The 14,263-nt window shown below is 40.4% G+C and overlaps 1 pseudogene; it reads left to right on the top strand.

Moving 5' to 3' along the window:
* The first annotated feature begins 11,917 nt into the window (after positions 1–11,917).
* Positions 11,918–13,414, top strand: LOC110204975 (large ribosomal subunit protein eL20 pseudogene; annotated as a pseudogene).
* The last annotated feature ends 849 nt before the right edge of the window (positions 13,415–14,263 follow it).

The raw sequence follows: 14,263 nt of genomic DNA, 5'->3' as shown, positions 1-14,263 counted from the left end.
GGGATTGAGAGGCAATAGAAATAGCTTCTAGTCCTGACTATGCCATTTGACTTGTCAAGTGCAAATTTCTTAATTATTTGTGGTCTCAGCCCCCCCATATTCAAAATGAAGAAAATAGTGCTTTCTCTATATACCCTATCGGGACGGTTATGAGGATCAATTAAATTGAATAATGTATGTGAGAATGCTACCTTAAAAATCTCTGTACATATGTAAGGTTATAAGGCAATAGACCTAGAGATGGAAAGGGACCTCAGAGGCCTCCCAGTCCACCCCCTACCGCGTTCATTTTACATATGAGGAAACTAAGATCCAGAGAGGTTGTAACTTGCCCAAGGTCACATAGGGAGTAAGTAATAGAGGTAAGACTTGAACTCAGATCCTCTGATTCCAGAGCCAGTGTTCTTTCCATTATGGTGTACTTGTTGTTATTACTAATATTAATACCACAGCACCTCAAAGGGGGTCCAAGAAGGGCTTACTTGGTAGAGATCTCTGCCCTGTAGTGAATGTAGTTAGAGTGAGACCAATGTAATTGTCTCTAACCTCCTTTTCAAGAGAATTTCTTTCATGCAACAATCCTTCAAATTCTGGAAGAAGTCTACCATGTCTCCCTCTGTCTTCTCTACTTCAGGCTATATATGCTACACTTCCTTCAGTTCATCCTCATATGACATGGCCCCTCTCATGCCTTCTATAGTCTACAAATGGTCCACAGGGTTCTATCCTTGGTCCACTTCTCTTCTGGCACTATATTCTTTCCCTTGGAGATGTCATCTTCTCCCACAGTTTCTAAAAGATCACCTCTCTGTAGATAATTTCCAGATGAAGTGGATCTTCAATCCTGGCCTAATTTCTAGTTCTAGCCCTTCTTCTCCATTTGCCTGCAGGACATCTCCACTTGAATGCCTCCTAGTTCAGACTCCTCTGAATCTGATCTCTGACCTCATCATTTCCCCTCAACAAGCAATTCATCCCTACAACTTTCATAACTCTCTTAACTAGAACCGTCCTTCTTCCAATCATCTAAGCTAAATCCTCATAAGCATCTTTGACTTCCCTCTTTCCTTCACCCATTGGATTAGATTTCTTAGAAATTCTTCTTCTATAATGTCTTTCACATCAGTTCTTCTGTGGGTACATTCTCTATGCCACTGCCACTGTCTACATCTTAGCCTTCATTTCTTCACGTCTGATTTATTGTAATAGCCTCCTCCTAGTTGGTCTCTACTTCTGGTTTCTTTTCTCTAATCCATCTGGCCCATCATTGCCATTATTATCCTCTTACAAGTCACTTCTTTTGTCACTCCAATTCTATTTAACAAGCATTTATTAAGCATCTACTGTGTGCCTCACATTGTGCTAGCAAGTGTTACAAGACAAAAGACAAATATTTTGTGCCATCAAGGATTTGAAATTCTAATGAGGGAAACAAAACATATACGAAGAAGACACAAGGTGGAGACCACGAGTGATGGGGGTGACCAAGAGATACCTCATACTTGAGCTGAGTCTTGAAAGAAATCAGAATTTCTGAGAAGTGGAAGTGAGGAGAGAGCCCATTTAAAGTATGAGAGATAGCCAGTGAGAAGGCTGGGATATGCAGGATTATGTGTGAGATACCTGAAGAAGGCCAGTGAGGCTGGACCGTAGAGTTTATGGAGGGAAGTCATTTATGATAAGATTGGAAAGGTAAGTGGAGGCAAGGATGTGAAAACTTTAAATGCCAAACAGAGGAACCTATTTTTAATTTTAGACGTAATAGGGAGCCATTGGATTTGACTGAGTGAGTGATGGGGTAACATGGTCAGACCTGCACTTTGGGAAAAACACTCTGGCAGCTGTGGGGAGGATGAGTTGGATAAGGCAGAGACTTGAATCAGGAAGACTAATTAGGAGGTTATTATAACAGTCCAGGCAAGACATGGTGGGGGCTTAACCCAGGGTGGTGGTTGGGTAAGTGGAGAGATGCAAGAAATGTTATGGATATAGAAACAACAAGATTTGACAACTGATTGGCTATATGAGGTAAATGAGAGGAAGGAGTCAAGAATGACACTGGGTACCAGAGCAGGGTGCCCTTGACAGAAATAGGGAAGTTCAGAAGAAGCATTGGTTTGGAGGGAAAGATAACAATTTGTGTTCTGGACATGGTGAATTTGAGATATCTCCAGATGTCTGCCCCCCAGTTTGAGCTGTCCAAAAGGCAGTTAATGACTTATAAAAGAGCTCAGGCAAAAAGTTAGGGCTGGATATATGGAACTGGAGATCACATGCATAGAGAAGATGACAGAGCCTGTGAGAACTGATAAGAGGACAACTGGCTCATGAGAAATGATTGTTAAATTTTCAGTGTGAGTATTTACACCTTGGAGATCAGCAAACACTCAATATCAGGGCTTGATTTATTGTTGTTGCTTGCCCAGAGTTGAGAAAGTAATGGAGAAAATGTTGATAATGGTGATTAAATTAAAAGTATGTCTTATGTTTTTGGAAATCTGGTTGTTAAACAATCAGTAGCACATCCTTTCTTGACAGCCCACCCACACTTAGTGGATGAAGATACAACAAAGGAGGCAGAGGAGTGGCTGGACATTTAGGCATAGAACCAAGGGAGAGCAGTGTTATGAGAACAAGAGGGGAGAGAGTACCAGGAAGAGAAGATGGTCAACCGAGTCAAATGCAGCAGAGTTCAATATGGATGAGCTCAAGCCCTATTTCTTCCATGAAGCCTTTGCTGAGCACTTCAGCTTATATTGATCTCATCCTCTACCACTTACAGTCTGGCACTTAGCATATACTTTGTGATATCTCTTATATTGTTGCTAACTTTTAATGTATTACTGCCTATGTAACCTTGAACAAGTCATGTGACCTCAATCTAGGCCTAAGTTTCTTCATTTGTCAAATGAGGCAATTGGATGCGATGACCACTGAGGTCACTTCCAGCTCCAAATCTATGACCTCATGATCTATGTCTTACTCCTGGCACCAAAATCCTCTTCTGATGTAAGCATGGAAGGGTTCCTGGGTTCTTGAAGTTTCTACTACTGAAGTGGTGTACCTCTGGTGGGGGCTACCATGCTAGCAGTGTCCTGAATTTGGGTTCAGTGATGGCACATGTGCCTACTTGAGCATCAGGGCAGGTAAGTGATACAGTGGATAGAGCCCCATGCCTGAAGTCAGGAAAAATAATCTTCTTGAGTTCAAATCTGGTCTCAGACACTTACTAGCTGTGTGACCCTGGGCAAATCACTTTAACCTGTTTGCCTCAGGTCGCTCATCTGTAAAAATGAGCCGGAGAAGGAAACGGCAAATCTCTCCAGTATCTTTGCCAAGAAAACCTCAAATGGTGTCACAAAGAGTCAGACAGAACTGAAAAAAGACTGAACAAACAAACAAGCAAAACTCTTGAGCATCAGCCTAGCCAAGTTAGGAAACAATGAACCCCAGGCTGGCCTCAGGGTGAATACTTTTTCAGCCACAACCAATATGTGAATATCATCTGCTTTGAGGATTGAGGGATTGGGCCATTAGTGTCTATGGAAGGTGTATCACCAATGCCAACAAACTTATTGATTCTCTAAGTGCTGATGTATGTCTTGTGTCCCCAACTAGTTTCTTAGGTGATATTGGAAGGTAGCATAATACCTGTCTTTCTATATACCTTGAGTATGCCCCCAGAATACCTGTCACAATCCAGGATTCAGAAAACACTTAAGAATTAAATATTTTTTTTCAGACTAATTCCCATCAATTAACCCCCCGCTTTTTCATTCCAGAGAAAAGTAAGACTTCTTGACTCTCCCTTCTATATGCCCCTAAACTACCCTTATGAATATCTTCATTCTGTATATCCCATCATGCCTGGCCTTGGTATAGAGTGTAATGGAGAAGACATTTATGTGTGACAGAAGCATTCAATCCTAGCTTGCAAGTATGGGATATTACATGGTGTCAACACTCTATAGGGCAATTTGAAAATATGCAAGAAAAGTTGCTATACAGTTTATAACCTTCATCCCAGAAAATTCTACTACTGAGTATATATCAAAAGAAGGAGAAAAAGAAAGAAAAGGAATCCTATATATACACCAAAATATTTATAACAACACTTTTGTGGTAGCAAAAACTCTAAATAAAGTGGGTACCCATTAAGTGGGTGGAAGAATATATCTTGTTTATACACAGTTATTTGCATGTTGTCTCCAGATTCCAGTGTAAACTCCTTGAGAGTAGGGAATGTCTTTTGCCCGTTCTTTGCATCCCTAGTACTTAGCTCAGTGTCTGGTGTAGAGTAGGCACTTAATAATTGCTGATGGACTGACTTCCTGGGGAAAAGTTGAACAAACTGTGGTGCATGAATATAATGGAATATTATTGTACTATAAGAAATGAGGAATTCAGAGAAACATGGGAAGACTCTTAGGGCATTTTACATAATGGAGAAAGAATAAACAAATAAACAATATATACAATGACCAAATAATGTTAAAGAAACACAGTAAAAGACATCAGCATTTGTATTAAGTGTGATGAACAATCATGGTTTCAGAGGAGTTTTGGTGAAACATATTTCATTTTCTCAGTAGAAAGGTGGGAGGCAACAGGTACAGGATGTTGCATGCACTGTCAAACGTAGTTCCTGGGACAGTTTGCTTTCATTAACTATTTTTCTTTGTTACAAAGGAGGGTTCTGTTGGAGGGATGTTGCTTTTTGGGCAATGACAACAGCATAAAAATGAAGATCATGACAAAAACCTATTAAAAAGATTATATCTGGAATATTTAGACTGGGAGTTACCAGAAGTCAGGCCTTGACATCTACTTCCCTGACCTTGTTCAAGGTCTGCTGTGCATCAGGGCCTGTGAGTTTTTTATTGGGATGATGGTGATGAGGAGAAGGATGATGATGGTGACTTGTCTTTCATTGACCATGAATGAATGAATGAATGAAAAACCATTTGTTAAGTACTCACTGTAGGCAAAACACTAAGTTAAATTCTGAGGATACAAGTAGAAAGGTAAGCTAGTCCCTGATCTCATTGGTGCTCATATTTTAATGGGATAGCACATATATTTTTCAGTTGCAAGTCAGATGGAAAGGTTCCATGATCCTTAGGGTACAGAGGTAAAGAAGTTGGTGATGCATTTTCTTTAGTGTCATTTCCATTGATAAAGTTGTATCATTTTCTAATATTGAACTATTTGATGATGCCAAGGACTTTGGTGGCCAGAACTTTCCATGATTCCTGGGAGAATTGAGCCAAAGCTCCCAAATCCACCAAGCGTTGTCTATGGTGAAGTTATCACCACCAGTGACACAAATACTATTATTGCTTCATTATTGTTGTCAAGGGTCTTTTGTTGTAGAGATTAAGTGGGCATAATCCTCTTGAGTATCTAGTATTAAGCCCTGGGATTTCACAGAAGCAATGAATCCTTAAGTAAGTTCCTAGGGGGTCATCAAGCAGAAGAAGCAGGAGGACCAGAAGGAGGAAATTATCAAATAGTAGTCTGCCCTACTCTCAGACCCAGAATCTGGAGTAGGGAATCAAGAGCCTGTAAAAGCAATGCCCCCAGAGAAGAGGGGATGTAGGAGAGGGTCAATGTGGTGTAGTAGAAAGAATATTGGTCTAGGAAACTGAAGACAAGTTCTAGTTGGGGTCATTGCCTCAGTTTCCATCTCTGTAAAATAAAGGGATTAAGTTAAGATAGCTCTAAGGCAGAGGTTCTTTAAAAACATTTTAAAAATAATTTTGGAAAGCTTTTGTTTTTAAATTTCCTAAATTTCCTTTGGTATCCTTCCCCTTCCCCCTCTCTCTCCCTGAGAACAATCCCATATAACAAAGAATTATTTTTTAAAAGGAAATAAAAAAAGAAGGGGGGGGAGGAGGAATAGTCCACAGAACAAATCAATACACTGAAAAAAAAAATCTGAAAATATGCACACCTGTGTGGAAAATACCCCCACCTGCAGACCTCTCCCCCATCTCTGCAAAAGTGGGTACATGAGGGAGGATATCTTACCATATTTCTTCTTTAAGGTAAGGCTTTTTTTATACAATTTCCCAACATTCATGGTTGTTATTCTATATAGATTGTGCTTGAGGTTTTCTTGGCTCTGTTTACTTTTCTTTGCATCAGTTCATATAAATCTTTCCATGCTTCTTAGTACTCATTACATTTATCACTTCTTATAGCACAGTCATATTTGCTACATTCATATACCACAATTCGTTTAGTTGTTCTCCAATCAATGGGCATCTACTTTGTTTCCAGTGCAGTTTCTTAACCTGGGGTGTGTGAACTTAAAAAAAAAATTAATCACTGCATATTTTGATAACTACTACGATTAGTTTCCTTTATAATCCCATGTATTTTATTTGAATACGTTTAGAAACATTGTTCTGAGAAGGGATTCCTAGGCTTCACCACACTGCTGAAGGGGTCTATGATACTAAAAAGGTTAAGAATTCCCAGTTTAAGGTCTCAACTTAGCTTTGAAATTATATAAATGTGGGGCTATGGGTAAGGAGCAAGAGTAGCTGCCTGCTGGATGCCTCTAAATACCGCCAATCATTTACTTGGTAAATGCCACACCCCTGCCCAGCTCAGTGCCAACTCCCAGCCCTGGTTTCATTTGGAGCTGCTGAACAAAGGGCTTTCATGGGCAGTGTAATCGAGGACACCCGGGAAAGAATGGTCAGGTGCAGAAAGGGGGCTCAGGAAACACCAGACAGAAGCAAATTCACATGGATGGATGGAAGGAGTGAGAGAGAGTGAGTTGGGGAATGAGGCCCTTGGCTGGTGGGCACGGGTTCCGGAGTCTATTCCCAGGGCAGCAGACAATCTCAATCTCTGGCAGGTAATGAAGGACGCATTTATGCGATATGTCAGCGGTTAGTGCAAAGCTTGAAAGAAATGAGATCATGTGGCCAGATAGCATTCTGGGCCTCTCCCTGAGGGGGAAGGAGTATTTCTGGGAGGACTATCAGCCATTGTTACCTCTCCCTCGTTGAAATACAACGGGACACAGTCCCGTCAGCTGATACTTGTGCGATCTGGGGGCTATCATAAATTGTGGCTTCACAGAATATTAATCTCTGGTTACATGACGTGGTTAACACACAGACGGGCAATGAGGCAGGGATGCTGAGAAAGTCCTGCAATGGATTGCCTGCTCTTTGAGATCCCCCCAAGTGGAAAGAGCCCTGAAAGCAGGACGATGGGAGGGAGAGGCCCCAACAGTTCCCCTGTGGTAGGGAAGAATGCCCCAGTTTACATTTGGTAACTTTATCACACCAGCCTTTGGGAGGCCTCACCTAAGTGATTGGATGTACATGGAACTAAGTCAGGGACGGGGTAAGGTGGGGGGGTGGAATGTGAGGGAATGAGGGCAGTGGTCTGTTCAATGCCCAGCAGGAATACTGACAGAGGGGCACATGCCAAGGGGCCATTGCCACCCTTCTGAGGCTCTGATGGATGCTCTGTCTTAGCTTTACGTACATCTTCTGTGGGCTGAGAATGGGTCCCAGGTTAAGAATTCCTGGTCTAAGGTCTAAAGGCAAGCATCATGTCAGACTGAAAAGAGCACCTTACTAGCAGGTCTTGTCCCACTCTTCCTCTTACAGGTTGGGTGACCTGGAACAAGCTCTTTCTTCTTTCTAAGCTTCAATTTCCTCCTGTGTTATATTAGGGAGGTAGGCTAGAGGATCTCGAAGTCTTCAGACTCCCTTCTTAACCAATCTAAGGTATCAGTGACTGATGGTGGCTGAATAGGATTCCCATTCCAAGTTTGACTGCATTATAACATTACATTCTAGGAGCCATGATGCCCTGCTGAAGGAGTAAGCTTCCAACTGTAAGAACCGCAGTCCCAGGGTTGAACTGGAGGGTGGAAGAAGTTGAATGATTGGAGATCCCAATGAGGTTAAAGAGGAAAAAAAAGAGCTAGTTCAGTAGGTATCAGGCAATGGGAGAATTTCCTCATAAAAAGGATATGGTCAGAGAGGAGGAACGATGGGTCTAAAGGTATTGGAGCTGCTGCTACTATGACCGAGACCCTTCTTATTGTGGCCATTACTGTGGGAGACTGATGTAAAACCAAAGTGGAAGTTATGCAGTCATGATCCAGGAACTCTAAAGATGCCAGAGGTTCCTGGAATAATAATAGGGGATCAAGGGAAAAGGAAAAAATAGAGCTAGCATGGTGTGGTACATAGGGCACTGGATTTAGAGTCAGAAGGACCTAGGTTCAAATCATACCTCAAGTTCTGTGTGACCCTAGGCAAGTCACTAACCTCTCTGTGCCCAAGTTGTCTGCTCATATGTAAAATGTTGGACTTGATAACCTCTCGGATCTTTTTCTGCTTTAACTCTATGATCCTCAGAATGGGAATGCTGTGCACAAATAAGAAGGTGAAAATAGATCTATGAGATTGGTAGAAAAAATCGGTAAGTATTTGAAGAGCATGATGTGGATAAATGAAGAGACGTTGAGAGAAGGTGGCAGTCTGATGGTTCAGAAGCAGCATGGGTGAGCAAAGAGGGGCCAGGAAAATTCTCTTCTTTCTCATTATAGTAGGGGAATAGAAGAAGGCAAACCCTTCTAGGACAAAATGCAACAGGACACATAGAATCTTTTGGAAAGAGGGGAATGTGATCATTGAATTGTTGAAGATCATCTGGTCTCAAAATTATCTTACAGATGAGGAAACTAAGGCACACAGAAGGATGAGACTTGCTCAATATCAGAGAGGAGCAGAATAGTTTTCTTTTTTTTTTCCTCTTATTTATTTATATCATTCTTTTCTTTTTAAACTTTGACTTCCAGATTCTCTCTCTCCTTCCCATCCCTCCTACACCCACTGAGAAGGCAAACAAGATGGTATCAATTATACATGTGAAATTACGTAAAACATTTTTGTATTAGTCATATCACAATTCAAAGCAAAAAAATAGCTAAAAATCATCCTTCAATTTGCACTCAGAGCTCATCAGTCCTCTATCTAGAGGCGGATAGCATTTTTTTTTATCATGAGTTCTTTGGAATCATCTTGGATCATTGTATTGATCAGAGAAGCCAAGTCTTTCACAATTGATCATCATTACAACATTGCTGTTTCTGTGCACAACGATCTCCTGGTTCTTCTTACTTCACTTTGCATCAGTTTATATAGGTCTTGCCATGTTTTTCTGGAACCACCCCTCTCATCATTTCTTATAGCAGAATAGTATTCCATTACAATTATGTGCCACAACTTTGTTCAGCCATTCCCTAATTGATGTGCATTCCCTCAATTTCCAGTTCTTTGCTACCACAAAAAGGTCTGCTATAAATATTTTTGTACATATAGATCCTTTCCCTTTTCCTTTGTTCTCTTTGGAGTACAAATCTAGTAGTAGAATTGTTAGGTGAAAAGGGTATGTTAAAATTTGTAGTCCTTTGGGCATAGTTCCAAATTGTTCTTCAGAATGGCTGGAGAAGTTCACAACTCCCACCAGCATTACATTAATGTACCTATTTTCCCTTAACTCCTCCAATAATGGTCATTTCATATAGGTATGAGGTGTTAATTAAGAATTATTTTAATTTTCGTTTTTCTAATCATTAGGGACTTAGACAATCTTTTCGTATGACTATAGATAGCTTTGATTTCTTCTTCTGAAAACTGCCTGTTCTTATCAATCAGGAAAGGCTCTTCTTCCTGTTGTTGTTTTTCATAAATTTAACTCAGTTCCCTATGTATTTGAGAAATGATGCCTTTATCAGAGAAACTGGCTGTAAATTTTTTTGATATTACTTCATTGTCTATGGTACTCTTTTAAAATTAGGTCTGTTTTTGCTTTTCTTTTATTTGAGAGCATGATTGCTACCCCTGCCCTTTTAACTTCAGCTGAAGCATAATAGATTCTGCTCCAGCCCTTTATTTTAACTCTGTGTATGTTTTTGTGTTTCAAGTGTGTCTCATGTATACAACATACTGTTGGATTCTGGTTTTTAATCCATTCTGCTATCTGCTTCCATTTTATGGGTCAGTTCATTCCATTCACATTCATAGTTATGATTACTGTGGATTTCCCTCCACCCTATTTTCTTCTGCTTATTCTTCTTTTTCTTTTTACCCTGTCCCTCCTCAAAAGTCTGTTTTGCTTCTGACCACTGCCCTCTTTAATGTGCTGTTTCTTTTATTTCTTCTCCCCTCATATCTTTTATTTTATTCACTTCCTTTCCTATTTCCCTATTGGGTAAGATAGAATTCTATACCCAAATGAGTGTGTGTGTGTGTGTGTGTGTGTGTGTGTGTGTGTGTGTATTCTTTCCTCTTTGAACCAATTCCAATGAGAATGAGGTTCAAACATTTCCCATCACCCCTCTCATTTTCTCCTCCACTATAAAAGCTCTTCCTTGTGTACCTCTTTTGTGTGAATTTTTTTCTCATTCTACCTCTCTTCCTCCTTCTCCCAGTGTATTCCTCTTTCTCACCCCTTCATTTTTTTTAGATCATCCCAATATAATTGACTCACACACATACCCTCTGTCTATATAGACTCCTTCTAACTTCCCTAATAATGATAAAGTTCTTAGGAGTTACATGTATCATCCTCCCATATAGGAATGTTAACAGTTTAACTCCATTGAGTATCTTACAATTACTCTTTCATGTTTATCTTTTTATGCTTCTCTTGAGTCTTTTATTTGAATGTCAAATCTTCTATTTAGCTCTGGTCTTTTTATCAGGAATGCTTTGAAGTTCTCTATTAAAAATCCATTTTCTCCCTTGAATAATTATACTTGATTTTTCTGGGCAGGTTATTCTTGGTTGCAATCTAATTCCTTCCAGAAAATCATATTCTAAGTACTCCAATCCTTTAATGTAGAAGCTGCTAAATCTTGGATTATCCTGACTGTGGCTCCATGATATTTGAATTGCTTCTTTCTGGCTGCTTGCAATACTTTCTCCTTGACCTGGGAGTTCTGGAATTTGGCTTTAATATTACTGGGAGTTTTAATTTTGGAATCTCTTTTAGGAAAAGATCAGTGGATCTTTCAATTTCTATTTTACCCTCTGGATTTAAGATATCGGGGTAGTTTTCTTTGATAATTTCTTGAAATATGGTGTCCAGGCTCTTTTTTTTTTATCATGGCTTTCAAGTAGTCCAATAATTTTTCAGTTATCTCTCCTTGATCTATTTTCCAGGTCAGTTGTTTTCCCAATGAGATATTTCACATTTTCTTCTATTTTTTTCATTCTTTTGACTTTGATTGTTTCTTGATGTCTCATGGAGTCATTAGCTTCCACTTGGCTTAATCTAATTTTTAAGGAATTATTTTCTTCAGTGATCTTTTGAATCTCTTTTTCCTTTTGCCTTATTCTGCTTTTTAAGGAGTTTTTCCCTTCAGTGAATTTTTGTGCCTCTTTTACCATTAGACCAATTCTGTTTTTTAAGGTGTTATTTTCTTCCATATTTTTTGTGCTTCTTTTACCAAGATGTTAATCCCTTTTCATAATTTTCCTATATCAATCCCATTTCTTTTCTTAATTTTTTTCTCTACCACTCATATCTTTTTTTAAATGCTTCTAGGAATTCTTATTGACTTTGGGTACAATTAGTATTTTTCTTTGAGGCTTTAGTTGTAGCTGTTTTCATATTGTTGTCTTCTAAGTTGAATTTTTGGTCTTCCTTTTACCATAGTAGCTTTTTATGGCCATGTTCTTTCTTCTTTTTCTTTTTTTGCTCATTTCCCCAGACTGTTTCTTGAATTTGAACTTTATGTTACAGTTGGGCTCTACTCACCTAGGGGGTGGGGAGGCAATGTCCCAAGCTTCAGGCTTCTTTGTGCTGCTATTTTTAGAGCTAGTTCTGGGGGTTTCAGTGCTTCTAAGCTAATGTGATTTGGGGAGGGGTGTGGTTTATTGCTCTCCTGTATTTACCCAGGAAGGGCCCCCTGCTCCCCTGCAACTACAATTACTAGTGCTACTCTTGGCCCTAGAACTATGCCCAGGACCTCTGCTTCCTTGAGACCAATCACAAATACTCCTTTCCACCCTGGAAATATGATCCAGAGCTGCTTATGGGCAGTAGAACTGCCAATTAGTGCCGGCTATGCCCAGTGTCAGGAAAGGGTCATCTGTAATCTCTTTCTGACCAGTTGTCTAACCCCTGTACCAACTGTGAGCTGAGAGCCCCCAAAGCTGCTGCTGTGGCTATCCTGGCTGCCACCACTGGTACTCCTGCTGTGCTCTGGGCCTGCCCCAATTCTGGTATTGCAGACCTCTACTACAGACCTCCTAAATTATCTTTGGCTGAATAAATCTCTCCCTCTTACCTTTCGTTATCTCTGCTGCTCCAAAATTTGATTTGAGGCATTATTATTTTGAAGTTGTTTGGAGGGGAATCTTGGGAGGATTCAGTTGGGTGCTGGCCTGTACTCTGTCATCTTGGCTCCAGAACAGTTTTCAAATGAGGTTTTCTGACTCCAAATCTAAAACTCTTTTTTAATACACATACCACTGCGAGTACAAGAAGATGGATAGGAAGAAAAGGAGAAACATGCGGAATTTAGTTCTGATAGAAAGGGGGATCCTCTTTCTATAGGAAGCAATAAGGAAGTGAAGAGGAGGACGGGTCAGATATAGTGAGAGTGGGATGGTATCTTTGCAAATGGAGGCAGAAGAAATATTCTCAGAGGATGTAGGAAATAGGAATGATGGAAACACTGGGGTAGAAGGCAGAACAGTACATATGTTGTAAAAGAGAGGTGTCTGGCTTTTTGCGGGTTGGTGGGGAGTGAGGCAGCAGCACCATGAAGGCCTCGGACACCCTGACAGAATGTAAGATTGTTGGACGCTGCCTGCCTACTCCCGACAGTCCAGTGCCACCTCTTTATCGGATGCAGATCTTTGCTCCTAATCACGTTGTAGCAAAGTCCCGATTCTGGTACTTCTTTTCCCCGCTGAAAAAGATGAAGAGGTCTTCTGGAGAAATTGTATAATGTGGACAGGTCTTTGAAAAGTCCCCTCTGAAGGTGAAAAACTTTGGCATCTGGCTGCGCTACGAATTCAGGAGTGGAACCCACAACATGTACAGGGAGTACAGGGACCTGACCACTGATGGTGCTGTCACTCAGTGCTCCTGAGATATGGGAGCCCGTCATTGTGCCCGGGCCCACTCCATCCAGATCATGAAAGTGGAAGAAATTCCTGCCAGCAAGTGCCTCCGGCCTGCCGTCAAGCAGTTTCGTGACTCCAAAATCAAGTTCCCTCTGCCCCGCAGAGTTCTGCATTACCAGCACAAACCACACTTTACTACCAAGAGGCCCAATACGTTCTTCTAAGTGCAGAGACAAGGAGGCACCTGTTTTATTTGTTCTGTTTAAATAAATTTCTCAATTGGAAAAAAAAAAGAGAGGTATCTGATTGACAGTTAACATAATGGTACCAACAGGTAGGTGCTTAGGCCCAGTCTGACTGCCAGTTCATAGGTGTTTGCTAAGTAGGCAAAAAATATTTTCCTAATTTGAGAGGATGCCCATCAATTGGGGAATGGCTGAGCAAGTTGTGGTATATGAATGTAATGGAATACTATTGTGCTGGAAGAAATGATGAACAGACTGACTTCAGAAAAACCTGGAAAGACTTATATGGTCTGATGCTGAGTGAAGTGAGCAGAACCAAGAGGACTTTGTACACAATAACAGCCATGTTATGCAATGACTAAGATTGTTAAACTGAACCTTTCTCAGCATTATGAGGATCTAAGACATTTCCAGAGGCCTTGGGATGGATAAGGCTGTTCACATTCAAAGAAAGAACTATGGAAGTCGAATTGCTACCACTTATTTTTACCTTCTGTTGAGTTTTGTTTCTCTTTCTGATGGTTCCTCGTATTGGTTTTAATTTTCACTTACAACTTCACTAATGTGAAAATATGTTTAATGGGTATGTAAATGTAAAGCCTATATCAGATTGTGCGCCATCTTGGGAGGGTGGGGGGAGGAAAAGGGAGAAAAATTTTCAACTCAAAAGCATATGGAAAAAATAAAAAAATTTAAATTATAAAAAATATTTTCCTAATTAGCCTTCCAGATGGATGGCCACAAGCTAGGGTCTGTAGGCAGATGGCAGGTACCTTGGTATGGAGGAAGATGAGACTAGTAGTGAAAAGAACATTGGGTTTAGGATCAGAGGACCTGAGTTCAAATGCTGGTTCTTCCACTTAATAACCGTACCACTGGCTGAGACCTAGTGGGATGTGG

Source organism: Phascolarctos cinereus, unplaced genomic scaffold (assembly GCF_003287225.1).
Source record: "Phascolarctos cinereus isolate Bilbo 61053 unplaced genomic scaffold, phaCin_HiC Scaffold_4;HRSCAF=312, whole genome shotgun sequence".
NCBI classification, from domain to species: domain Eukaryota; kingdom Metazoa; phylum Chordata; class Mammalia; order Diprotodontia; family Phascolarctidae; genus Phascolarctos; species Phascolarctos cinereus.
This window is presented reverse-complemented; position numbering and strand designations above follow the sequence as displayed.